This window comes from Notechis scutatus, chromosome 5 (assembly GCF_049901735.1).
Source record: "Notechis scutatus isolate UNSWTSFEM ecotype Mainland chromosome 5, rNotScu1.2, whole genome shotgun sequence".
Taxonomy (NCBI): Eukaryota; Metazoa; Chordata; class Lepidosauria; order Squamata; family Elapidae; genus Notechis; species Notechis scutatus.
In genome coordinates, this window is record NC_142013.1 from 70,284,780 (window position 1) to 70,311,873 (window position 27,094).

Below are 27,094 nucleotides of genomic sequence, written 5' to 3' on the forward strand. Positions count from 1 at the left end.
GACCAGGAAATGTGACTTCCATTGTGCCACTGATCTTTGCATAAAACTTCTAATGTTTCTACCGATTCCTTTTTTTTTTTTAAATTATACTTTATCCATTATCCATAAAAATTCCTTTTTTCCATTTAATTTCAAAACGTTGTAGCTTTTCTCCACCTTTTCCCTTTCTTTCTTTTCCCAACAAACCTTTCTACCCCCTTCTTCTAGCCTCTGCCTTACCGCTTCCCTTCTCTGTCGTATTTCTTTTCCCCTTTGTTTACAATCATCATATTGGTTTTGCACTTTATTTTTCCCTTTCTTAAATGTTTTTTTGGATCTTAAGTCCTTAAATCCTTTAGTTTTCTTCTTTTCTCTTCTCTTCTTTTGTTTCTCTCCTTTTTTTCTGGATCAAATTCTGAGATTCATTAAAGATGGCTCCTTCCTTTCTTTCTTGTTCCTCTGCTGTCTTCATCTGTTGTAATTTTTGTTGATAATTAGTAAGTGCCATTTCTAAGAAAAGGAAAGCTTCTTCCACACCATCTTTACCATTTTTTTTTGCTTGTTCATATTCTTTTCTTAGTTCCTCAACAGAAAGAGCCATTATAAATCTTTTCTCTTCTTTTCTTCTTCTTTCTTCTTACAACAACCAGAATATTCAAAAGAAAATAAAAAGATAAAACAGTCCCAAAGTTATCAATCAGTCCAAACCAAGGCAGAGTTCTCACTTTCTCCTTCTGGGGTAATATCAATCAAAGAGAAAGAAAGTCCAAATCTGTTTAAAATCTTATTACAATATATTCTAGTCTTCAAATCCTTAAGGCATCTGCTCCAACAAATCTTAGCATACAAATATTTTCTTCTTAATCCTCTCTCTTCCCACTCATCGCTTAAAACCAATTTCCACCTATAAAATAGGTTTCTTAATATCCAGTTATTTATTCCGTAGGAAAGAGGGAAAGCTATCCTTTCAGCACCTTCAAGCAGCCGCTTTTTTTCCTCTTCTGGCAGGTATTATTCAGAGAATCATACTTTTCAGGAATTTTATTAAATATGTCTTAGAGTCCTAGGAGCCAAGAAAAACTTTCTCCTCTCAATCACTTTCTCCACTTCCTCCTGCGCATTCTTACCCGGCTGCCAGCTTCTTTGTGGCGGCCATTACGGACCGCCGCTACACCGTCCTGGGAAAAGGGAGTTCTGCCGGCCAGGGAGGGAGTCTGCAGCACCCCCAAACCCTTCTCCGGATCCCCTACTTCAGCTGCCCCTGCAGGGCAGCCTAGCTCCGCACCGGCTGGGTCGGAGCCCCAAAAACGGCTAGCGCGGCAGGGGATCGCGCAGCTTCGCAAATCCTGCCGCCGCGGGCCGACAAACCGGAAGAGCCCCGATTCCTTTATTGCTAAGCACTTGATTATTCAATCATGTGGCAGGGAGTCGACAGACTTACTGGTATCAACGCAAGCTACATTCAAGTTGATTGTCCTACTTTTGCAGTTGTCCAAAATCATCGTCAGTTAGAAGCTGATTTTTGTTCCCCTGCTATTTGGGCAATTCCCTTTCTGCTCAAATAGAAAGAACATGTTTTCAACTAGAGACTGCATCAACTACCACATTAGCTACCGTGTTTCTCCAACAATACGGCCTCCACCAATAGGAAGCCCCACCATGTTTTATTGGCATAAAATCAAATTAAGCCCCTCCCCCCAAATTAAGCCCCATATTAAACATGCGAAATGGGGGAGAGCGGGGGGCTTGCCGTTAGTAAGTACTTTTGTTGCATGCCTGGATATGGTGCTGCCCGCGTTGGTGGGGCACTTCATATCGGGAGACCTTCCACTGTTGCTTCTCCCTTCTCCCTTGCTGCCGCGGCGTTAGGCGCAGCCACGTGCGGCCAGTCAGGTCTCCTCCAACCGGAGCCCTGAGGAGACACTTGGCTTCAGGCGCTCCTGTCTTCCCTTTGCTTTACGAGTAAAGCGACATTTTGCAAGCCTCCTGCCCGAGAGGCAACCCACGTGGGAGGCTAATTTCCGGGGCCTCTTCCGTTCCTCCCGACCTCCTACGCTGCGCCTCTGGCCGCTCCCTTCCAGCCCAGCGAGCTCTTCCACCTCAAAGAAAGCAGGCGGGCGGTTGCGAGCAGCAGCAGCGGAGTCTGAGCCGCTACAGCGGAACAGCCACCACCCGTGCTCGACGGCAGGAGAAGACCAGGTTAGCGCCGCCAGCCCGGCGAGATTTGGGAACGAGGGGGCAGGAGGCACGCACACACCCGCGGCTCACTTTCCCAGCTTTGCCCAGCCCTTACGGCTCTGGCGTGGCCCAGGCGGGCAGCGAGCGCCCCCGCCGGACCCTCCGCTCATCCTGCCAGGGCCGCGCCAGAGCCGTAAGGGCTGGGCAAAGCTGGGAAAGTGAGCCGCGGGTGTGTGCGTGCCTCCTCCTGCCCCTCGTTCCCAAATCTCGCCCGGGCTGGCGGGCGCTAACCTCGCTGCTCTCCCCGCGTCGGCCTACGGGTGGTGGCTGTTTCCGCTGCGAGCGGCTCAGACCCGCTGCTGCTGCTCCGCAGCCGCCCGGCCTTTCTTTGAGGTGGAAGAGCTCGCTGGGCTGAAGGGAGCGGCGTGTCAGAGGCGCGCAGCGAGGGAGGTCGGGGAGGAACGGAAGAGGCCCTCGGGAAATTAGCCTCCCCACGTGGCTGGGCTGCCCTCTCGGGCAGGGGAGGCTTTGTAAAATAATTCGCTTTACCTTCAAAGCAAAGGGAAGACGGGAGCGCCTGAAGCCAAGTGTCTCCTCAGGGCTCTGGTTGCAGGGAGGAGCCCTGACTGGCCGCACGTGGCTGCGCCAAACGCCGCGCAGCAAGGGAGAAGGGAAAGCAACGTGGCCCGAACCCGGTCTCCCGAATATCCAAGCTGTCGCCGCCCGCCCACCCACCCAAGGATGCAAGGGGAGAATTAGTCACCCCCGAAAAGACGTCCCAGCCGTTTTCTGTCAAAAATAAGGCCCGGCCTTATTATGTGAGAAACACGGTAGCAATATGAAAGTTGTTGGTAAGCAGGTAATTGGCCTGTGCTGAGCCTTTTCTTTGTCAGGCAAAGCCCAAGAATGACAAATAGCAATTCAGCCAGAATGCAGTTTATTTGCTTATACAATAGACAGAATCTTACCAGACTAAATCCACTCTAATGGGTACACTCTGGGAAATTTTAGAAAGTGAGTTTCCTTTCTTCTTCTGTCTCCTATCTGGGCTGGGCTGCCTCTTATCTCATCTACTTGTTTGGAATGTGCTTCCTTCTTCCTGGGAAACTGCCACTTCACTGTAGGTCCATCACACTAGTTCCCCTTCCTAAGGCACCATCTCTCACAATCTTTCATTATCAGATATGTTTTGCCAGATGTTAAACAATCTTCAAATTCATCTCTTTGCAGCATGTTGTTTAACTGCTTGGCAATGAGGGGATATAAAATGTGATAGAGGTTTCTGATACAGTTCGCCTTCACCTGATACAGAGCAATTTTTGACCTTCCTTACCCTTTCTCCACTCTTTCTGCTATTAAAAGTTATTTCATTTCACCTTCTTTTTTATTCTTATCCACCCTCTTGATCCAAGTTACTTGTATTTCATAACTGTGCCCAGAACTACACTGTTTTTAATTTGGTCTTGATTGGGTCATGGCATATCTCCACTTACAGATTGGTAGAAATGTTTTTAACTCAACTGAAACTGGAAGTGTTGCCTATAGTGTGCAATTCAAGCTTTGTATATGCTGCTCTTCTTGGCTATAGCTGTTAACTTGCTTCTTGTTGTTGTTATTATTAAGAAATACTCGAGCAAATTTGCATCAACTGAACCAATAACATTTACTTATTTTTATATAGGAACTCAAGGCAGAATACATACTTCTTCTTCCATTTTTTCCCTTATAAAAGCAGGGCTGTGAAATAGACTAGGATAAGAGACAAAACTGTAGCTGCAAGACAAAGCACAACTTGGGTCTCCCACTCTGATAACTTACGACACCTTAGTAACTACATCACACTAGATCCCCTCCTTAAAACATTCCATAAAGATCCTGAATATGATTTGTGTCATAGGAGGTCCTGAATATGAAGCAAATATTCTCTATTTTATTAATTTTATTACTGAGCATGAGCTGCACGGATATGATTAATGGGACGGGGACAGGTATATCAAGTTTGCATTAGTGGTTAACATAATTGGTAACTGACAGGTCTGCTGTAGGTCTTTTCTCATTGCATTTCTTCTCTCTTTCACATGCACACATACAAAAACCTTTGGCCAAGTTTCCTAAAGATTTAACTGTATGCAATTTTTGAATGAAAGCCTAAGTTTGGTGCCACATTAGTGCCATATATACGTACACAAAAACACACATGCAAACATATATGCATATACACATATATATCACAGTGTGGAGTAATCTAATATGGTCAGTAAAATGCAATATTTGCATTAATAAAAAGTACAATTTTTTAGTATAATAGTGAGTGACTGGTAGTAAAATACTTGTATAATAAAGATAGGAGCAAGAAGAACAAACTCTGGTAGCTAAAAAGCAGTACCATGACAACGATCTTTGAATATTGCAGAGCTGGTATTATAGTGCATAGGTGCTAAGACTTCCATCCTAAGAATGTTTACATTCAATTAGGTTCTGCTTCAAAGTAAAAGGGGAAGTTAGAAATTTTCTCAAATCTTCTCAATCATAAACACATTATCACAACTGTATTATGAAGAAATTATCAAGAAAGAAAATAGTGGGCAGAACTTGAATAAGTTCAGTATCCAGGATGCAAGTTAAATGTAACTGAGAAAATATTACATAATTACAAATAGTCTGCAAGGGGAACAAATTTAGAAGCCCAGTATCTTTTAACAGGAATATGTTTACACTGTCACAAAAATGTAGCAGTCAAGCTAATCTATATTTAAACATATTAATGTGTCTTTGTGTACTGGACAAGGTTTAAACTCCAATAATTCATTGGACCAACTGCTATTATTGTAAATGTACAAGAGAACCAAAAATTCTTACTAAAAAGAGCTCACCTCTGTAACTGGAATTTCTAATGAAATGATGGGAAAAATTATAAGTAAAATATAATAAGAGTTTTTCCAGGAACCAAATAAAATAAAAATTATTGTCTCATAATTCTATGATATATGAATTATTTCTTTTGGGTTGAGCATAGTACGTAAACTCAGCCATCATAGTATATACACTATATTTTATGATTTAATATACAAGAAGACAATCTTCTGGTGTTCAGGCGTGCTAATATTTTTAACATCAGAAGAAATGTTGCTAAGTGGATCGAGCCAAATCACTTACGGTATATGAGTGATAGCAAGATTTTCTATCACTTTTACTATGCTGCCTGCTTTAAAATGACAAGAAATAATTATAGTATGTATCTAAGAATATAGCACAATTCAAGTTGTTGATAGTGACATTATAGAAACGCTAATTTTTATAGGACTTTAGATGCTATTCAGAAATTACAAACTAAGTAGAATAGTTTGCTATAAAATTAATACAAAATGTTTGCTATAAAATTAACTGGTAAGTCTTTAACAAAATCAGACAAAACAGCCACCATGGTATTGTACAAGGTGGTATGAAGGTTGTTCCAACCTGAACCACTTCTCTTAATCCTTTCAAGAATAAAGAATTAATTTAGGGGTGCTGTTACATGAGTAACAGTGGCAGCCAGGCTTTGGGGGAGCTTTACACAGATCCATCTTGTGCACCAACTGTATTTTACAGGAAGCCTTACTCATATTCATCCCTACCTTGGTCACTTCCCATCTGAATTACTGCAATGTAGGGCTACCCTTGAAGACCATCCAGAACTGCAGCTGTTAACCTAGCAAGGTAAGCCAAAGAAGCCATACTGTGGCTCTAATTTTATTATGAGGTTACATTTACAGAATCGTGCAAGTCTTTCACACACCCCCTCATGTTTACAGTCCAAGAAACTAGGGAGGGTCCCTCCTAAGATGTTTGCCAAGCCCCCTCCCGCAGTCCTTTTGTGGATTCAGCTGCCTCTTATCTGATCGTTGTGTGGTTTGTATCTATTCTTCCCATCTCTCAAGGCCATTCTCACATATCATTATAGCATCAGTATGCACAGTGTTGGTACCCCTAGTTTCACCCATATAATACCCGTTGTGTAAATTATACTAGCTCCCAGTTTTTCTCCAGGTACAATTCAAAATACTACTTATTACCCCTACTATATGAAACACTGTCTTCCCCACACCTGAAGTCCTCCTTGCTCCTACCTCTTTACCCTTCTGGACAGCACTCAGGATTTGGTTCTTGTCCCAAGCAATGAGACATGGTGAATTCATACTGAGATGAAAATGTGGGTTGCATCAGGAAAATATAGTTGTGGCATCAATATCTTTTACTTTTATTATTTCTGAAAATATAAGTTGTGGCATCAGCTTTAGGGTTTTTTTAGTTTTATTATTGCTGGTTTTATAATTGTATATATCATTTTATTGGCTATAAACCATCCAGAGTTTTAAGATGAGTGACTACATAATATTTTAAATAAACATGTAAATTTGAACCAGAACCGATGTACTTCTTTAAGTGAAAGGAAATAATATGAACACATTCTTATTGAGTTTAGTAACTATTCTGTAATAAGAGTAAAAAGAGATGACAAGATTAGGAGATCTCAAGGAAAAGTGCATTAATTATTATTTGGCGTTGCATATGCAATTTTTTTCACAAAAATATTTAAAACTAAAGGAAAACTGTTTTAATTTCCATATTCATAATTTGCACTATTTTTCAGACAAGTTGATTATCAGAACACAGACTTTTAATTATCTAAGTATCTGAAGATGTTACCTGAATTTTAAGAATGGTTGGTAGTTTAAAGATGACTAAATCTCATTATCTCCATCTGTCTGCTATGCTAAAATAGCCAGCTTTTGGTGCAGCCCATCAAAAAAGGTTGCCACAAGTAATAGAGTTGCCTTCCCTGCTCCTGCCTTTTCTCTGCCCTATGTGTTCTTGGATCAAGTGCAGAAGGCAGTTCCATTTCCTCATCACTGACTGGCTGGAGCTGTGTGCTTTTCCCACCCAAAGTCTAAGGCAGGGGTCTGCAATCTTAAACACTCAAAGAGCCATTTGGACCCATTTCCCACAGAAAACACCGGGAGCCACAAAACCTGGGTGGGCGTGGCCAACTCGACGTCACTCACTCGCACCCAGTCACATGACACACACCTCAGCCACGCCTACCCAGGTTTTGTGGCTCCCGGTATTTTCCCTGGGAAACAGGTATCTCTCTGTCTCTGTCATCTCTCTCCTCTCTGACTCCCTCTTTTTCCCTTTCTTTCTCTCTCATCTCTCTTTCTCCCTCTCTCATCTCTTTCTCCCTCTCATCTCTCTCATCACTTTCTCCCTCTCATCTCTTTCTCCCTCTCTTATTTCTCCCCCCACCCACTCTCGTGTGTGTGCGTGTGTGTGTTGCCTCTTGAACCATTTCTCAAATCAGACAAAGATTGGCTTTTGTTTTTTGTTTTGCTGATGTTGTTCTTTCTTCTTCTTTGGGTGCTTTTTACCATGCTTTAAATTAAGAGTCATTTCAGGTTCCCAGATAAATGAAGCTCTTTCGTCCCCCTGCTGTGGCTCCCTGACAGCTGAACCCACCAGTGACTGGCCCCACCCCTCGCCCACTCTTCCCACTCACTCACCTGCCCTGAGAAGGAAAGGGTGACGATGGTGGATGGAGACTCACTCCGTATTCCAGAGCAGAAGCGAAGCGCCCCTCTACTTGCCTCTTCTTCTGGCTCTTCTTGGTGCTGTGCGTATCAGGGAGACACGCGACTTTCTGTCTGCTCCAAGACATTGGCTGGGCCAGCTGCAGCCGATGCTCTGCATCGTAATGGGCTCCAGGAGGAGGAGGGGTTGCCGTCTCCTCCATTGTGAAGTGTGCTAAATTTAAGTGTGCTGTGTGGGGTGCTGCAAGAGCGCAAGCGAGCAGGCCATGGAGGTGGCAAGAGAAATATGGGGAGACGCACGTCTTTATCTCCGCCCCAAGACACTGGCTGGGCTGGCTGCAGATGACACCGCTGCTCTCGCCGCTTCTATGACTGCTCACTGCTCTTGTAGCCCCTTGCGCAGCACACTTAAATTTAGCACGCTTCACAATGGGGGAGATGGCGTCCCCTCCTCCTCCTGGAGCCCATTGTGACACAGAGCATCGGCTGCAGCCGGCCCAGCATCTCGGGGAAAAAAGTCACACATCTTCCCCCAGCGGCCAAGGTGCGCACAGCACCAATAAGGGCTGGAAAAAGAAGCAAGTAGAGAGGTGCTTTGCTCCCGCTCTGGAATACGGAGTGAGCCTCCATCTGCCGCCGTCGCCCTTCCCTTCTAAGGCAAGGAGTGAAAGCGGGGGAGGGGGGCAAGGGGTAGGGCCAGCCAGTAGTGGGATCATCCAACAGGGAGCCACAGAAGAGGGCCCAAAGAGCCGCATGTGGCTCTGGAGCTGCACGTTGCCGACCCCCAGTCTAAGGGCTGTCCTGCTGGAATTGTGCTTCAGCCAAATTCCTCTTAGATGGCTGCTTGGAGACATGCCTGGAACTGGTTCATCCTCATCTGAGCTGACATATGGAGAGATAGATGGGGAAGCATCAGGGGAAGTCATCTCAACTACAGGAAGGAAGTACAGCAACCAAGCACTCTTTGTTTGATTGGAATTCCTCCAGAGGTTGGATTCCTCAGAAAGACTGGGAGCAAGGAAGCAGACTGATGATATCTTAGATCAGATTAAAGCTCAGCAGTAGTGTATGCTGATGCCAAGGCTAGGATGGATGACCTCCAGAGAGTCCTGCACAAGATGATGTTTTACTTTCATGATTGAGGAAAGGGAGGAAAGGTCATTTATTCATACTGCAACTCTGTCATAACAAGAGGCCAGCTAGACATGTGTAAAACTCAGCTTTGGCTCCTAAGATACTTCTAGTGGTCAATAGTAAGGACAGACATCAGGAATTATGTTTCATCTTGCCACAAATGCCGCAGGACAAAATCTCTACCTAGAAAGCCAGCTGGTTTGCTGCAATTTCTCCCCTTTGCAGTTGTAATTTACCTCCAAATTTTAGAAGGCCCTCTTCCAATGATTAAACATTAAAATACATCTGTCATCTTTATATCATCTTGCATGAAGCAAAGAATCTGAGGAAGTGAAGCAATTATTACAGCAATATTTAAGATATACCTCTTACTATTAGAACAATCAGACTTAGAATTTGCCTACGTAACTCAGTACATTCCTCCAACTGCAGATCTCCATTTCCAGCTGCCATCCCTGAGTGTTGCTTTTCAGAATTCCTAAATCTGCAGGTCCTTGTGTCTCAGATTTCTTGCAGGAGATGAAGTAGCTCAGTTTTCCAAAAAGAACAGTTGGATCTAACAAAGGTAGCATACAAGAAGGCGGCAGACACACACAGACAATAAGGTGCTAAAACTGCTAAAAACCTCTTCTACCTCTAAAATTTAGTGGGCTAACTACACCCCTTTTCAGAATAAGCATCCTTACCACTGTAATTCTTGACTATTTTTCTTAATTAGTGAAATAATTGATCAGTGATAGTATGATAAAGGAACTGATAAAAGATATTACAATAATTGAAATGAGTTAAACATGAAAGAAAGGCTAAGGAAAAAAAAATGGAACAATATTATTTCTCACTGAGTTATTGTAGTAGCAATGCATCATACATAGTGCTATTCTTGAAGGTAGTCCAGAAATTTTAGTTTAGTAGCCCAAAATACTGACTAAAACTGGGCACTACAAATATATAATATCAATTTTATAGAACATGACCATTTCAAGTTCCAATTCAAACTGTTGGCCTTAATCTAAAAAGCCCTTCAGGGCTTGAGGTCATAGAATCAAAAGGAACATTTCGTCCCATGTGTTCTAATCACAATTGATGAAGCCCTGATTGTGGACAGCTTCTTGTTTTGCAAGAATTCAGGAATATGATTTTCCATGGTAATGTTTTATCTACAGAATTCTCTCCAGACATAACTATTGCCAACTTGTTTTAGAATGTGATTGTTTTATTGCATATTTAATTATTCAATAATTTTATCTTGTAATTATGTAGTATTATAAATTGTTCAGGGAAAATGTACTTTTAAAAGATGGAATACAAATTCTAAAATTATACATATATAATCTTAGGCAAATACACAAGAAGGAATTAGGAATTTAAATTTAAATAATGAAATATTGCCTCAATATTTATTTTTCTTATAGATATTACTACTTTTTAATAGATCAACAAAAATCTGCAGTAAAGCTTAACACATTTTTACATTGTGTGTATAAGTACAAAATAAGCACAAAAATCTAGTACGTGTAGCATAAGAACTACAAACTATCAAATGCAAGGAGCACTATCTTGTAAAAGTATAAACACATGAGGGAAAGCATGCTGTAAGAACTTAATAAATCTCATAAAAACAAATATCAAAGAACCCAATTTCAAAAGAGAAATGGAACAGGAAAAAAAATATGTTTAATCCTGTGAAAACAGCCATTATATAAGTACAGAAGCATGAGACAATATATATTCAATTATGAGAAACTGTAAAAATTAAATTGTTTCAGTGTATAGCTTTAAACAGGAACTTTATTAAATCTTATTTCCATTTCCCACTGGCTTTAATTAATGCTTAATGCTTTTTAAAGGTACAAGATCATGTTTTATAACCTCAGAAGCAAATTATAGGCAGAAATTATCTTGATGGATAAACATGCATTCATTTCAATCCCTAATAATTCAAGTAAATCAATCTGCAGTCTTTTGGTATAGATCCCCAAAAGTCATAACCGAATCATGATACAAAATATTAGACCACATGAATCTGATAAAATCATTTTGTGATAAATATTCTTAGGAGCTGGTACTGTATGTATACTTAAGAACAACAAACAGTATTCAGAATCTGTAACAAAAGTTCTTTGTACTAACATCTCTGATTATAATGTGAAAGAGAACAGAAAACAAAGAACAAAACAGCATTATTTAAGTCAGAATAGAGCTGGAAGGGATCTTGGAGGTCTTCTAGTCCAACCTGCTGCTCAAGCAGGAGACCCTACACCACTTCAGACAGATGGTGCTTTGGAAAAAAAAGTTGACCCCCTCTTCTTTGTGGCAGCCCCTGAAATACTGGAATACTGCTATCATATCGCCCTAGTCCTTCTTTTTCTCTGGATTGGCTATACCCAACTCCTGCAACCGTTCTTCATGTTTTTGTCTCCAAGCCCTTAATTATCCAGTTACTCTTCTGTGCACTTTTTGTAATGGGATGACCTAAACTGGATGCAGTATTCCAGGTATGGTCTTACTAAAGTTTTATAAAGTGGTACTAATGCTTCACATGATTTTGATTCTATGCCTTTGTTTACACAGCACACTGCTGACTCATGTTTAAATGATCATCCACTTGGACTCCGAGGTCTCTCTCAGTTACTGTTTTTTGAGGCAGGTTTTGCCTAATCTGTACTTGTATATTTGGTTTTTGCTGCTAGGTGTAAAACCTTGCTTTTCCCCACATTAAATTTCATGTTGTTTGATAGTGTCCATTGTTCAAGTCTGTCAAGATCTTTTTGGATCCTGAGCTTGTATTCTGGGGTGTTGACTATTCCTGCTAGCTTAGTGTCATCTGCAAATCTGACAAGTTCCCAATCTATTCCCTCATCTAAGTCATTTATGAACATATTGAAGAATACTGGGCCTAAGACAGAATCTTGTGGTACCCCACTGCTTACTCTCCTCCAGGTAGATGTAGTACCATTAAGAACTACTCAATGAGTATGGTTTGTCAGCCAGTTACAAATCCATCTGTTGGTGATGCTATCCATCCCATATTTTTCTAATTTATCAAGTAGGTTGTGGTCTAATTTTTTGAATACCTTGCTGAAGCCTTAAGTATGTCCACAGCATTTCACTGGTCTAACAATTTAGATGCTCTGTCAAAGAATGAAATAAGATTGGTTTGGCACGAACGTTTAAGAAATATATGCCGTCTACTAGTTATAACTTTGTTTCTAGATGTTCACATATCTGTTTTTTGATTATTTTTTCCAATATCTTCCCAGGTATTGATGTTAGACAGATTGGTCTGTAATTTCCTGGGTCTGGGTTTTTTGTTTTTGTTTTGCATGTCTCTACATGGCAAAAATTTTATAGTGAGATAACATCACAAAACAAATAAGACTGAAGTAGTATGGCAAGCTTATTTTCATATTAACTTATGTGGACAATTTTAATAAATTGTTCAGATAGATTAAAATTAAACGCCATTATACAAGTCACAGGACTTCATGAGTTTCCAAGAATGTGTGAAGGCTGAATGTGTAGGATGATGGGGTCATATACACTGAGTTTCTTCTACACAACCCCACATTTTTCCTAGCCTACATCTCTTTGTCCTTTTTGAATTAAAAGTGCAATACTCTGTGTTATCATGGATAAAGCAGGGTAACAAACTCTCAGAATCAATTCAGCCTATGTGTGTATCTAAATTAGAATTCTAAATTATGGGTAATCGATTGTTTTTATATACTGTATATTTTGATATATGTACAAAATTTGTGGAAAAGAAATGCAGTATGGCCTTTTATTTACTCCCTCAATTCTTTTCATGAGTTGATAAAATCAAATAGCTGCTTGAGCAACTGGAATCAGAAAATTCTTTCCTGGATAGGGTGCTAAAACAAGCATTCTGTATTTCCAGGCATTATTTGATTAAATTCAATTATATTTATTACCAACTAGTTTTAGCATAGAAGCTGTCTAAATTTCATGCGTGATAATCTCTACCAGGAAGGGAGGAGATCCTACTAATTGGTTTGGATTTTTTTCAGTGGTTTTCATCTATATCCACCATTGTATTTCTCTAGACAATTCTTTGAATTTGGGAAGGAGTTCCCTTAGAAATATAGAATTTGATATCTTTTTTTCTAAGGTAAGCAAATGAAAAACTCCTAAAAACATAAAAATCAGGCAAGGAAAAGAAAGTAGGTTTACCTCTCACAATATAATATTAGAATTGGGGTCAGGTACAGTTAAATACACGGAGGAACTGCACCAGTAAAAAGAAGTATGTTTTATACATAGAAAAATGCAATTAGGTGTGATGTTTTAACAAGATCTAAATTACTTATCATAAACTCAGATGCAGCAAAAAAAATCTAGCAAATATATAGAGGAGATGGAGTAGTTTGACTACCACCCAAATTAAAAATCTAAAAGGCCAGTTGCTGGGGAGAAAGAAAACTATGCCTTCATATATTGCTTAGAACAGAGGTGTCAAACTCAAGACCCGCTGGCCAGATCCAGTCCTCAGAGTGCTTAAATCTGGCCCATGGGACCGGCCTGGAAATAGCAAAGGACTGGCCTGTGGAGCCGCTGGCAGCCAAAACAGGGCATGGGGGGCACGTGTGGCCCCACGCACCCCATTTTCGACCTGGATGGCCGGCCTCCTGCAGCACTCTGCCAGCCAAAGTGGGAGGCCCCTGCGGCCCCCTTGTACCCTGTTTTGGCCGGCAGGGTGTTGCAGGAGGTGTTGGTCCCATCTCCCCCCCTGGCCGGCCCATGCAGAAGTACAGTGCTGATCTGGCCCTCAAAGAAATCCAGTTTGACACCCCTGGCTTGAAACATTCTATGTGCATTAGGTAGCTACAAAGCATGCTGGACTCACAAACCTCTGGCCTGATTTATTTCATTTCCTCTTACATTCTTAAGAATAAGACCTTTTTCTATCTTCATTTTTCCATCTTGTCTTTTAATGTGGAGTTGTTCTTTTTGCAAAAACTGGTAGTATGAATTTCTGATTTGGGTATAGCATGCCACCCCCCCCAAAAAAAAAAAAAAAGTACTTCACACACCTATTCTTTAACATTATTAAGATCAAGAAATAAAGAAATAAAGAGTTGTTTGTTTGTACCTGACTGAAATATTCTTGTCAGGTAACAACTAATTCACTGAAGGTCTATGGCTTCATACTGTTATTTACATATTTCATGTAAAATATGGTTCAGTTCAGACCACACGTACCTACCTCTCAAGCCTAATAATGACCATGACCTTAACAACGGGGGGAAGTTATGTTTGTACAAAGATCTTATTCTGGTTATTTTCACCAAGCAGTTAATGCAGCAATTATTTTAACAAATATCATATAGGAACGTGTGATGTTATAAAATCAGGCCACATTTGTATCTTAAAAATATGTTGGCAATTAGAGATATTTCTTTCATGCTTCTTTAATTCCAGGCTATTAAACATCAACTATAAGTCTAGAACTTGGTAATTTATTTATTTATCTATCCATTTATTTATTTATTGTAAGTTTTAGATATTAGAGAAGAACAACTTTTCTCATTTCTTAAAGAAAGGCAACTATTACTCTAGGTAAGCAAATGGATCACTATTTTCCCTCTTCAGACCAGAGCTGAAACAAAAGGATAGGGCTGGCCTTTGCAGCTAAGGAACAATTCAGGACTATAGAAATAGAACGATAGGGTTGGAAGAGACCTTGGAGGTCTTGTAATCCAACATCCTAGCCAAGGCAGGAGACAAATGCTGTCCAATCTTCAGCAATGGAGCATTCAACTCCCAGAGACATGCCATTCTATTGATTAATTGTTCTTACTATCAGGACATTTCTCCATATTGGATCTCTCTTTAACGAACTTCCTTCTATTGCCTCTTGTCCTGCCCTCAGATGCTTTGGAGAATAAGTCAACTCCAGTGGTGGGATTCAAATTTTTTTACTACCGGTTCTGTGGGCATGGCTTGGTGGCCATGGCAGGTGAAGGATACTGTAAAATCTCCAGTCAGAGGTGGTATTTGCCGGTTCTCCGAACTACTCAAATTTCCGCTACCGGTTCTCCAGAACTGGTCAGAACCCGCTGAATACCACCTCTGGTCAACTCCCTTCTCTCTGTGACTGCCCCTCAAGTACTGGAAAACAGCTATCATGTCACCTCTAGCCCTTCTCTTTGTTAGGCTAGACATACCTGATAGACTGGTGATGATAATCTTGGTTGCTCTTTTCTTTCTAGAGTCTCAGCATCTGTTTATATTGTGGCAACCAGAACTATATGTGGTATTCCAAGTGTGGCCTCACTAATGAAATGTACTATCACTTCTGATCTTGATACTATCTGTCTGTTGATGCAACCTAGGACTGCACTATTTTTTTGACAGCTGCAGCACACTGCTGGCTCATACTTAAGTGATTGTCCACTAGGATACCTAGATCCCTTCAAAGTTACTACAGTTGAGCTAGGTCCCACCTATTTTATACCTGCACATTGATTTTTCCTGCCAAAGTGCAGGACTTTACATTTCTCACTACAGAACTGCATATTATTAAATGAATATAATCCCAGCTTCTCCCCAGGTTCTGAAGCATTGAAAACTAGCATCTTTTGCTCCTCTCTCAAGTCCTGCTGTGCTTTGTCATTGGGGTAATGATTGTCCTATTCCTATGAGAGATTAGGAAAGAAACTTGGAAATGTGTGTCAAGAATATATAATACCATTAGAGTCACCAAGTGTGAACATGATCACAGTTGCCCAGCTAAAAGCAAGCAGACACCTACATTGGTCAATAGCAATATAGGAACATACTGAAAATGGAATATCACTTTTACTAACAATGTAAAGGTGTAATTTCATACTCTGTGGGGAAAAAGCAATGGTAAATGATTGTATTTTAACAGAAAAACCTACATAGACAAAAATACAAAATGATGACAATATATTTTGGAAATCATATTATGATAAACTCAATGTGCTACTGAGGAAGAACTCAAGATCTTTTGGAATATTAATGATATTTATGATGTCACTAGATGTCTTTGAGATGTTCAGTTGCTGATGCTATCAAGCAGGGAAAGAAATTCTGAAGCCATAGTGGAAACATGAAACATAAGAAAGATGAATATGTGAAAGTTCAACATGTAAATCAACTATAGATTGACACCGTGGCATCACCTAATTGAAGTGAATTGATAATGGACATTTTCAAGGATAAGCAAGGATAGTTCCTGGCTACAAATCAATAATAGAACTTAGATTTTATGACAACTCTTGAATATGATGGTTATCCATATTTATCTCAGAACACTGATGCAGAAGAGAAAATTGGTTAATTTTATGGTCAGAAAAATGTGCTGTTTGTGATTGGAAACTGGGATATCAAAGTTGCTACAGTGGAAGAAGTACAACTAGCTTTCCACACATGAACCCTAAACTTGTATCTTCCATTTTCAAAAAGAACATCAAGAATCATTTTACAGTTCTTATACTGATTGACAGAAAATCAGAGAAATTGTGTAATGGAACCAAAGTAGCTGTTAAAGATGAATATGAAAAGAGATTGCCAGAAACCAAGAATAGAAGAAAGGAAACTGAATGCCAGAAAAACAGTAAAAATAGCAAAAAGCCAAGAAAGACAAACATCTCAGGAAAGAACTTGCAAAAAATTTCACATGATTGTGAGAAGGGATAAAAGACTTATATATATTATAACTACATCTGTAAAGATAGAATCAATACAGAATATATAAATGAAAATGGAAGCGGACACATACACACAAAAGAAAAGCCTTCTAAAGATCTTTATTCTAAAGAAAAATAAGGTTCCAACCTTGAATTATAATAAAATACACAACAGAGCAGATAATAACTAATTCAAATAACATCAAACAATACAAAACAAATAGTATAGTGAAATTCTGTACAATAGAAATGTCAACATCTAAGATGGCTTAAATTTTTTTTCCTTAATTACAAATCCTCTGGTAACAAAAGATAAACTCTGCTCATTACAAAGTTGGAAAGCTACAGAAATTGATAGAATATCTATAGAAATATGGCAAGGAAAAGCATAAGAATCTTTAAAAGTTCTAATCTATGCCAACCAATCTGAAGAATGACAGTGGCAAATGGACTGGAAGAGGTTTGTCTACATATCAGTACTAAAAAAAGGAGACTTAACAGTGTGAAAATAATTGTGCAATATTCTTACATGCTAGCAAATCATTCACATTCTCTGTACATGCAAAGGAAATGCCAGCTGTTCAAACTGGTTTTAGAAGAGGCCAAGGAATCATAGACATTACTGCTGATGCATGCTGGATAATTGAGAAAGCCAAAGAATGCACACACACACCAAAAAAGTCCATCTGTACTTCATTTGTTGGACTTTGGTTGTTTTGTGCATGAAAAGGCATGAAATGTGCTTAGAAAAATGGGACCCTCAGAGTCAGGGGTAGGATTCTACCAGTTCTCACCTATTCGGTAGAACTGGTTGTTAACATTCTAAGCAGTTCGGAGAACCGGTTGTTAGAAGAAATTACGGGCCTAATCCTGTAAGGAAGGCAGGAAGGAAACATTCTGGTGTTGCTTACAGAAACTGCCTCTCTCTTAACCCTTATTACATTCTTGGCAGGACTAGACTTCCTGTCTCTGGAACTTCCCTGGAGTTTTTCCCCCCTCCTTTGTTGGTACTTTGCTTGTGTGGAGTGACCATTCAAAGTTACAGTGGCACTGAAAAAAGTGACTTATGACCATTTTTCACACTTATGACTGTTGCAGCATCCCCACAGTCATGAGAGGGCAGGCAAGGAGATGCGTGCCTCGATGTGAGTGATATTGAGTTGGCCACGTCCACCCAATCACATGACCACCAAACCACGCCCTCCAACTAAGCCACGCCCACAGAACTGGTTGTTAAAAAATTTGAATCCCACCCCTGCTCAGAGTATCTCATTGACTTCATGCAAAGCCAAAATTTGGATGGAATATGGTGAAACAGACCAATTCCAGGTCAGCAAAGGAGTAAGAAGAGCCTATAAACTCTCCCTGCAATTATTCTATATTCTATATTGAGAAAGTTTAATTGAAATATGAATGTGGTTTTAAGATGGAAAGAAGAAACATCAGTCACCTGTGCTACACTGATGACACCACTGATAATTGAAAATGCCAAGGATCTGAAAGCTTGAATAATGAAAGTGAAGGACTACAGTGAAAAATGGTACTAAAATTAAATATAAAGACCAAACTGATGACAAGTACAACAACTAGCCATCAAATTGACAGTGAATATACTAAGGTAGACACTGTAAATCTGGGAAATTCTGCTGCCAGTTCAGCAATAGCACAATGATTTTTTAATATTCTGCCTTTCAATAAAGCAAGCTTATAGGGATACTGAAAATTAAGATCAATTATCACTTATTGAATAACATTAAACAATGTTTTAAAACAAAAACTGAAGGTTTTTCTTTAGGTTCGTAGTGTAGTAGGTTTTTACATGATCTAAAATGATAATTTTACATGATGACACCATGTAACCCCCCCCCCCCCTAAAAATACTACTAGAAAAGATACATTTTTGCCTTATTTGGACTCAATTTAAGCATGAATTGTTTAAGGTTTACATTTTAAAACACATCTTAGGCATTTAAGTATAACATTGTTCAAATCCTTCAGTTATATAGACTCCTTAGCTGACTGAGGGATATAGTCTGGCTTGATTATTTGGGAGCAGTTTCAGCCTGTAAATTTTGAAGTAGTGCAGCCACATATATGTTGATCTATGTTTCTCTTACTTTAACAAGATCTCCAAGGAAATGACAATGATTGGGCCCAGACAGTGGCGAATTTATTAATCAGGAAATATTCAGGAGAACCAACAGTACTAAATAATTTTTGATCAACATCCAAGAGGTTATGGGAAAGATGATTGAACTGCAGCTTCAAAGACCCTAGAGGAAGTGAATTATCTAGCTTTTCATTTAGGCTTCATTAAGGAGAATTAATTAAAGAGAATAAAAATGTCCAGAATTAACCTCTAGTTTTATAAATACTAATTTAAAAATAAATTTAACTATAAAATTAATACAATCGTTGTTTCAGATAAATCAAACGTCTTCTATTAAATTACAAATAAAATGCTTTTAGATATCCATTATCAGAAAACTTCAAAACTTCTATTACAAGTTTGACACATGGAAGAAGATCTGATTCATGCAGTGGGTCTTCATCATTATAAACATAATTCAATACAGCTTTCTGTTTTAAAGCAAGCCATACAAATGTATTTTGAAACTTAGAAACCATCAGTAATTAAATTACATGAATAACTAAAGAAAACAGTTTCACTTTTATTCTGCTATCTACAGAAAATTTATGTTTACAGATTTTAAGAATAATAAGCTATGGTATCAGAAAAATTAGAACATCCTCAAAAATGAATGAGCAATAATATAAATATGAAATTCAATGCAGTTCACCCAAAATTCCACACAATTGTTTCACTGATTTCAAAGAACTTTAATTTGCAATGTTAGAGTAAATTGATTGTACTAAATTATGTTAAGCACAAAATTAAATTCCTGAAGATAGCATTCAGACTTGCTATGTTTATCTTACTAATCAAATAGCTAATTAAAGTTGCAGGTTAAGCATCTGAGGTGGAAGTTCTTGTTTCAAACCTGAATACAAAACTGGAATAAATCAGTATCTCAATTATATCATGAAGATGGAAGCAGTGATCTTCAAGGTTGTTTTAGGGATAAAACTAGTGTATATGAAAAACGTAACCATATATTAGAGTGTGCAATCCACATGCATAAATGCAAATATTAATTACAGAATAGCTCTCTGTATAATTAGTACTGAGCACTGAAATGTATATCTCAAATAACAGGGAATTTAATTATACAATTTATCTGGGCAATTCTATACATGTTTAAATCCCATTAAGTTCACATAGGATTGTGCTACTTCCTTAATATATGTAGAAGTTATGATAGTTTGGCATATACTTAGTGCTGTGATTCCAAATCAAAATCCTGCCAAGAACTGTTTTACATTCAAAACCATGGGAATAAGTTTAAATTATTTTTTCTTTCTTATAATAATAAAACCATTTAAGAGAATCTATATTTAAAAATTGGCCCCATTTTCTAATTTTCTAACCAAAGAAAGCAGGTGATAGAAGGTAAGGGGGAAAAATAAGTAGATTGCATTGAAGATATTTTCTTCTTCCCCATGGACCTTATATAACGCACTGATTTTGTTTCAACTGCCTCATTTGGTGGCAAACTTCAACATTAGCCAACAGCTACGTGTACTGCACTCAAATATTGTATACAGATTTTAAAATGGTGACATGTCCTGAGATATTTGGCGTGAGAGGCCAAGGAAGAAATTTTGTCTACTTCATTACCTTCAGATTTAGTTTGCACTACCTGTCAAGCAATTAAACACTTTCTTTGAACTACTTTTGTCTTTTAAAAATTAAACAACTGATTGTAATATTAGATGTGATTGCATAATTTGAGAATGCTTACATGACAGAAGGGATTTTTAATTAAATCAGTGTAGCAAACTAACAATATATAGTCCACGACTAGGAATGTACATATACTGCACTGTAAAATTCAGCCACTTTAAGAAGAAATAGCAGAAATGCCCATTAATACTTTTAAAATAAAATATGTTTATTAGTTCTGCTGTTGACTACAGTGACTATAGTTGACTACAGTGCAGCTTTCATGACTACAATGAGATAGTAAGGAAAGCTGCACTTCAGAGCAAAATCAAGTGACGGCATCATGAGGGGAATCCCCGAACCTATCTTTCTAAAGAAAATCCAAACTTCATCCCAGGGTGCTTTCATGATTTTGTCATCACACTAGCTGTCAGTGATCTAAAGCTGTCTATATCATTTCTTTCACTGAGGAAGAAGCAGCTAGTAAATGAACATTTCTTTCATGCTTGAATATTCCCAGAGATTTTTTTAGTTTTATCTTGCAAGAATCTAGAGCAAATAAGAGCAAATAGAAAATAAATTTGATGCACATCTTGCAGCCCAGATTACAGCTTTAATGAACACTGTAGGCATCGAAACACAACAAATATTTTATGTCTGCAGGAACTCTAAATCCCCAAAATTGCTCATTCCTAACTCATGGTAGGAGGCAGGGTTTGAAACGCACAGCACTTCAGACAGAAGACTCACATGACATACCATAGGAATACAAATAAGCGACCGGCAGCTGAGAAGGAAGAAAAGCTGTTTGAGATTCTTAAGCTAAAGCCAGGTCAATGTCAAGCAGGCTGGCAATCAGAAGAGATTCATTGCAACGGGAACCCGGCCACTTCCTAAAATTCTCAGGACCATTTATTCAGGGATGCAAGACTTGGTCAGCTCTGGCACTCACCTCTGCTGCGGGCTCTTGCTTGGGAGGGGGCAGGAAGATGGGCTGTGATAACCGTGGGGAGAAATCCCCCGAAGCAAAGACGTGAGGAAAATCCTTGTGGGGAAAAAAAAAAAAGGCGAACCTGAGGAGTCGCCAAGCGGGTTCGAGCTACCGAGGGGAGGCGCCAAGGCGAGGGGAGAGGTGGGGAGCAACAACCGCGGCTGGCAGATGGGAGCATGCGTGTGCGAGGCAGGGGTGGGGGGGGAGCCGCATCAAAGAAGTAGGCGGCATCTTCAAGGGCGACAGCCTTTGGTACGAGGGTGGTGGGCGGTGGGTGTGGGTGTGATTTAAAAGGGGGCGGTCACGGGAAGCGAGAGGAGGAGGAGGAGGGGGGAAAGGATGACAGCAAAGATGCGAGGGCTGTAGGGAGCGTGCAATGACAGGAGAGTGGTCGACAGACGGGAGTCAACGCCCCCATACCCAGAATCCAGCGACTCACCGGGCCTCGCACCGATCCGCAATGTGCTTCAATCACGGCCGCCTCCGCTGTTCCTCTTGCCGCTGCTAATTTCGTTATGTCCGCCCGCGACAATCCCACCGGCACTTCCCTCCCCGCTCTCGCCTTCTCCGACTCTCTGCTCCCGCGTCCAGCCCGAGCTCAGATCCGCTGCCGCTTGCAAAGCTTTCGGGGAGGTGTTGCTGAGTTGGGTAACTTGTTGTTTGGTTGTTGTTTTTTTGGTCACTGACACGAGCCGTCGCCAATTGGAGACAAGCGCAGGGAAGAAGAGGCCACGCCTTTGTCGAAAGAGAGCCAATAGGAACATGCATTCCCCCTGCGGCATGCGGTGGGCCGAAGATGGGCGGGCATTAGCAGCGCCCCCGCGTCTCCATCCCATCCTCCTGCTTGATTTAGGCCCGCCCCCTACACTGCATGAGCGGGCTCGGTTGGCTTTGAGGCTCGCAAACGCGGAAAGGAGCCGTCGTGGGGAAGCGGGTTTGGCGGCTGCGGCTGGAAGTGGAGGGGTTTGGGAAGGATAGTGGCAGAAAATAATCACTGGGAAGTTGTAGCTGGTGTTGATGGCGACGTATTAGTGGATCCTCAGGCGTAAGGGACTTGCACTATTAGTGATGGCTGCTGTCATGACGAAGCAGTAGCTATAATAGGGGCGGAGACGAAGGGTGTAGACTAATAAGATTGTAGAAACGCCTAGCCATTTATTTATATGAGAAATAACTGATCAGAAATACAGATGTAAACATTTCAGTACGACTTGCAAAGCACGGTATATTTTTCTTTTATGCGTGTTCATGCTCTGAAGGATGACAGTCAAAATGAGAGAGGCTTTTATGTCTCTGCTTTGACTAAATATGGCACAGATATAATCTGAAAACATTTCTTTTCTGCATCATCATGAGGTGTAATTTATCTCATCCCCAGGCCATGAATGAGACAGACTTAAACTAGCCACACCCTAAGCTGCATTCGGTCTCTGATGGATTTTTAATGGGGTGTTCAAAGACCTCCAAAAATTGTAATGTTGAGAGAGAGGTTTATTAAATAATGCTGTAGACTGGACTTTGAAATGTATTTTACTTTAAAGTAAATGAAATTTAGACTTTGCTCAAGCTTGGCATATCCCTGGTATGTCATTTAAAGGTGAAGTGTGAACTTCCAGACAGAAAAAAAAGTCACATTTATTGTATATGCCTGGGTTTGTCCTTGATAGGTCTTTTCATATATTTACTTAACTAGCCTACACTAATATTGGTGTTCCCAGACCATTTTTCTGTAACTGGGCAGTTTTAGGAACAAGATACAATGGTTGTTTTTTTTTAACAATTTCACATTTCCTCATATTAAAGTATGTCCCTCAAAGAATGTGTGTCTTCTAAGAAAGCATTATACTTAATAACGTAGCAAAAGAGCTACTACATTGGAGTGTGATGCTTTAACATATCCTAGAAGGTCTTGTGGGAACTGAAGATGCAGTTATACGTTTATTAAAGTATATTGTTCATTCAGTGTAAACAATTATGGGTATTTTGGTTTGTTGAAAGAAATATCCTTCTGGGTTCAGTTCTAACTGGGGAAGAAAGACACTGGAAACATGGTGACTGCTTGGAAAGACGGTTTAATGGTGGAGAGATCACATGCCTTGGTTGAAGGAAAAAGGGCAGGGATGCTGAGAGTCCCTTGGTTTTATACCCTCAGTTGGGATTTCAATTTGAGCTTGTATTCTGATTGGTTGTCAGACTCCCATGGGGCCATGCGGGACAACTCTGTAGGCTGTCCTGAGTCCCAGACTTGGTTGAGCCTTGTTGGATTATGATGTAATGAAAGGGCCTTGGGCAATTTCTATTATAGCTCTATCTGGAGTAGAACTTTGTTTTGTAAAATAGACTGGCCTAGGCCAGAGTAATGATCCATTAGTAAAGGTTGTTGTGGGGGCTGGGTTTCTGCCTCTCTGAGTTTCTACTTTTCTTTTTAGGGGAAATATTCTGCCTTTTTAGTATATCCTAAAATATTTCATTTTCCTAGAAGAGGGGTGAGTTTTAAATTCCAACAGATTTAATATGTTAAAACAACTAATGGTGGCAAACTCCCCAAAATCCAGTTAAACAAACCAGAGTTTTCCATGACCTCAACTTTTGTCTTTGTCAGATGCTCTTGTTTAGCTACTTCAGCTTAAAATAAAAAATGAACACACAAATATTACCTTTTTCTTTGCGAGCCACAAAATGATTATACATATTCATAAATTTAGAAGAAAAACACCTGCCCAGGTGTCATTCTGCAGTATGCTACGAAGTCCAAATGCCTACTGTTGGAAAAAAGATGTATATGGTTCAGTTCCAAGACACTGGAAACAGGGAGGCTGTTTGGAAAGATGGCTTAATGGTGAACAAGAACCACCAAGCACATGGTTCTGGGCAGCTGACCACATGGAGTTGAGAGTGAGGGGTATTTATACCTTCTCTTGGACTTTGCACTTGAATTTCCTGTTCCTGTGCAAAAACATGTGTTCTGTTGGCTGTTGTAGGGGTCATAGCTGGCTCTGGAGGTTGTCTGGGTTCTAAGGTTTGGTTAAAGTTTGGATTCTGATGCAATGTCCTTAGGAGATTGTGCAATGTAGTGAGCCCTGCTGCTAATGGGTTAATCCTATTATGTCCTGGAGAGTCATGTCTTAATCCCATCATCCTGGAGCTGAAGGTCTTTTGCTTTGTAGATAGGATGGCTCAGTCTTTCTAATTGGGTAGATCGGCCAATGTAGCTTTGGCCGGGTCTACCCAATTAGGTCAGCATGGCTTCGGCCCGGTCTACTCAGTGTGAAGAGGAAACATGCCAGCAGTTTGGGGAGTGGTGTCAAGCTGGCCATACCCACCCAGTCAGCCATGCCCCCTGCCCCCCGCATGTCATCCACAGCCCTGATGCAGCCCTCAATGAAATTGAGTTTGAAACCCCTCATTTAACTGATTACAACATAAATGCGGCAAGAACGAAAGCCTTACAATGAATTTCCACCCTCCCCCCCCATAGTCTTTCCAGCTGTCTTCTGGGGATTGAAAAGGGTCTTTTAGTCTTTACTGGTCCATCTCAGGGACCTCTCATGTCTGCTAGGTGGTATTAGGCTTGGCTTGGTGGTAAGGCTGGTCAGTCAGGTTTGGGAAGGTTTGCTCCACTCTGGTTGCTGTGATGACTTTCTAGTGAATGGCTCGATCCAAACTCAATTCTCTGGCTCAAATGGATGGAGGATCTCCTCTGGAGGTAACGTCTGGGTCAGTGTGATCTCTTTCCACAGGTTGCAGAGTCATCTGTGCAGGGCTGAAAAACATGAGAACAAGGCCCCCTCCTCCCTTTTTGGATGATCTTCCCAGGAAAGGTATTATTGGAGGATAAGAGATGGGGAGGTAGAGTGTGTGTGTGTGTGTGTGTGTGTAGATAGATAGCTTACAGGCAGAGTTTGGGGGAAAACACATCAGTACTGCAGTTATTAATCAGATAAACCAGTCTCAACAAAATGGGAACATCACAAAGCATTACATGCTTCAGAAAAAGGATGGACAAATAAAACCTTTTAAACACATTCGGTAAATGCAGAAATGAAACTTTTCCTGTAAATGAACTTAAAATATTCCCTGATAACCTTGGGCTGTTCTTAAAGTTACGGAGAGGGAAAGGAAAAAAATGAACAGTGTCCTCTTCGCCCTGTTCTGCTGGCCAGGCAAACTCAGGGTGAAGGCACTTTATTTTCATTGCTTTAACTCTTTTTTTCTAGCAATTTAAAATTCTTGTTTCTAGGGATCAGAGACATTTAACAGTGGCAATTACCTTGAGGGCATACAAAGACTTTGACACACACAAACACAAGGAGAAAATGAGAGGAAAACAGAACTTGTAGGTTTATACCCTGGTCATTCCCACCATAAATCTCAGTTAAATTAGGGAAGGCACAAATCTTAACAAACATCATGTGGTTGCATGGAAGACAGAGAGGAAGAGAGAGAGAGAGAAAACCCCAATGTTCCTATTTATATATTTCTCTTTTCTGAAATCCCTTTATTTAGCCAAATTGGTTTTCCAGCTTCATCCCTGAGCAAAGCCCATTTTTTTACAATTCCTTGCTCACATCATCTTCCTACAAGCAGGATGGCCCATTACCTCTCATCCCAAGCATCGATCAAGTCTTCTAGTGGGGAGCCTCTTTGACCCTCAAGCTACAGCTTCCCATGTCTCTCTATTTCTGATGTAGAGATCCAGTCAGCCCTGCCGGGTCCCTTGCCAGATCTCTTTACAAGCTTCTGCCCTGCCTGAGGTTTTCAGACCAAAAATAAGCAAAGGGTCTGGGAGGACCAATGCTCCCCTGCAGTACTACAGGCACCTTCCTCAACTTGCCTTCAGTTTTCAGACCCAGGAGAGTCTGAGAGAACCTCTGCTCTTCCTAGCAGTAGTATGGGCACCTCCCACTGAATGGACTTTCCTCTTCACTTCCCAGCTGGTTGCCCAAATTCAACTCCCTCATATCACTTTTCCATTCCATTTTCACACACTCCCTTTTTCCTGACAGTGGTCCTGAACCCCAATGTTGATTGCAGGAAGTACAATTTCAGCAAGAGAGTGGTCAATGTCTGGAACTCACTACCTGATTTTGTCACATGCTCAAACTCCGACTCTTTTACCCTCAAACTAATCTCTATCAACCTCACCCCATTCCTAAGAGGTCTGTAAGGGGCGTGCATAAGCGCACAATCGTGCCTACCGTCCCTGTCCTATTGTCCCCAATTATTAGTTTCTATTTCATGTATTTAAACGTATGCTTATTCTTATTTCTACTATATTGTAAGCGTTTGACAAAATAAATAAATGTTTTCCAGCCTCTGTTGCTAGAACAGATCTTTCTGTGGTTAGGAAAGGCACCGAGGAAGCAGAATGCAACTGTGATTGGGAGAAGAGGCCTCTCACACACATAGACATACACGCATTTCCCACTCTTTTTGGGGCTTTAAAATTTAAAGGTACTCACCTTTGCAAGCAGCCTTTAAGCTCAAAACCCTTTTAAAACCCTAGTTCCAAATGGCCACGGTCTGGGAATAATCCACCCACAGACTCAATGGGTCTGTGCCAGCAAGGGAGCCTTACCCGGGCCAGGTCCATTGGTTAGGTTAGCTTGGAGTCCCATCTTGGGGTGCCAAATTATTGGAAGAAATATCCATCTGGTTCAATTCCAAGCCGGCAAAAAGACACTGGAAACAGGGAGGCTGTTTGGAAGGATAGTTTAATGGTGAAGCAGAACCACCAAGCACATGGTTCTGGGCAGCTGACCACATGGAGTTGAGAGTGAGGGGTATT

At 40.4% G+C, this 27,094-nt stretch overlaps 1 protein-coding gene across 3 annotated transcripts in view; it reads right to left on the bottom strand.

Annotated features, from left to right (window-relative positions):
* Positions 1 to 21,995, bottom strand: part of CDKL5 (cyclin dependent kinase like 5) — an 85,629-nt gene extending 63,634 nt beyond the window's left edge. For 2 of the 3 annotated variants that reach the window (XM_026674948.2, XM_026674947.2), the window contains exon 1: positions 21,746 to 21,995. The gene's annotated coding sequence lies outside the window, so the exon portion shown is untranslated. Of the gene's footprint in view, positions 1 to 21,267; positions 21,400 to 21,745 lie in introns of those variants that run through there. The other variant, XM_087966963.1, reaches the window with a different exon arrangement.
* Between the last annotated feature and the right edge of the window lie 5,099 nt (positions 21,996 to 27,094).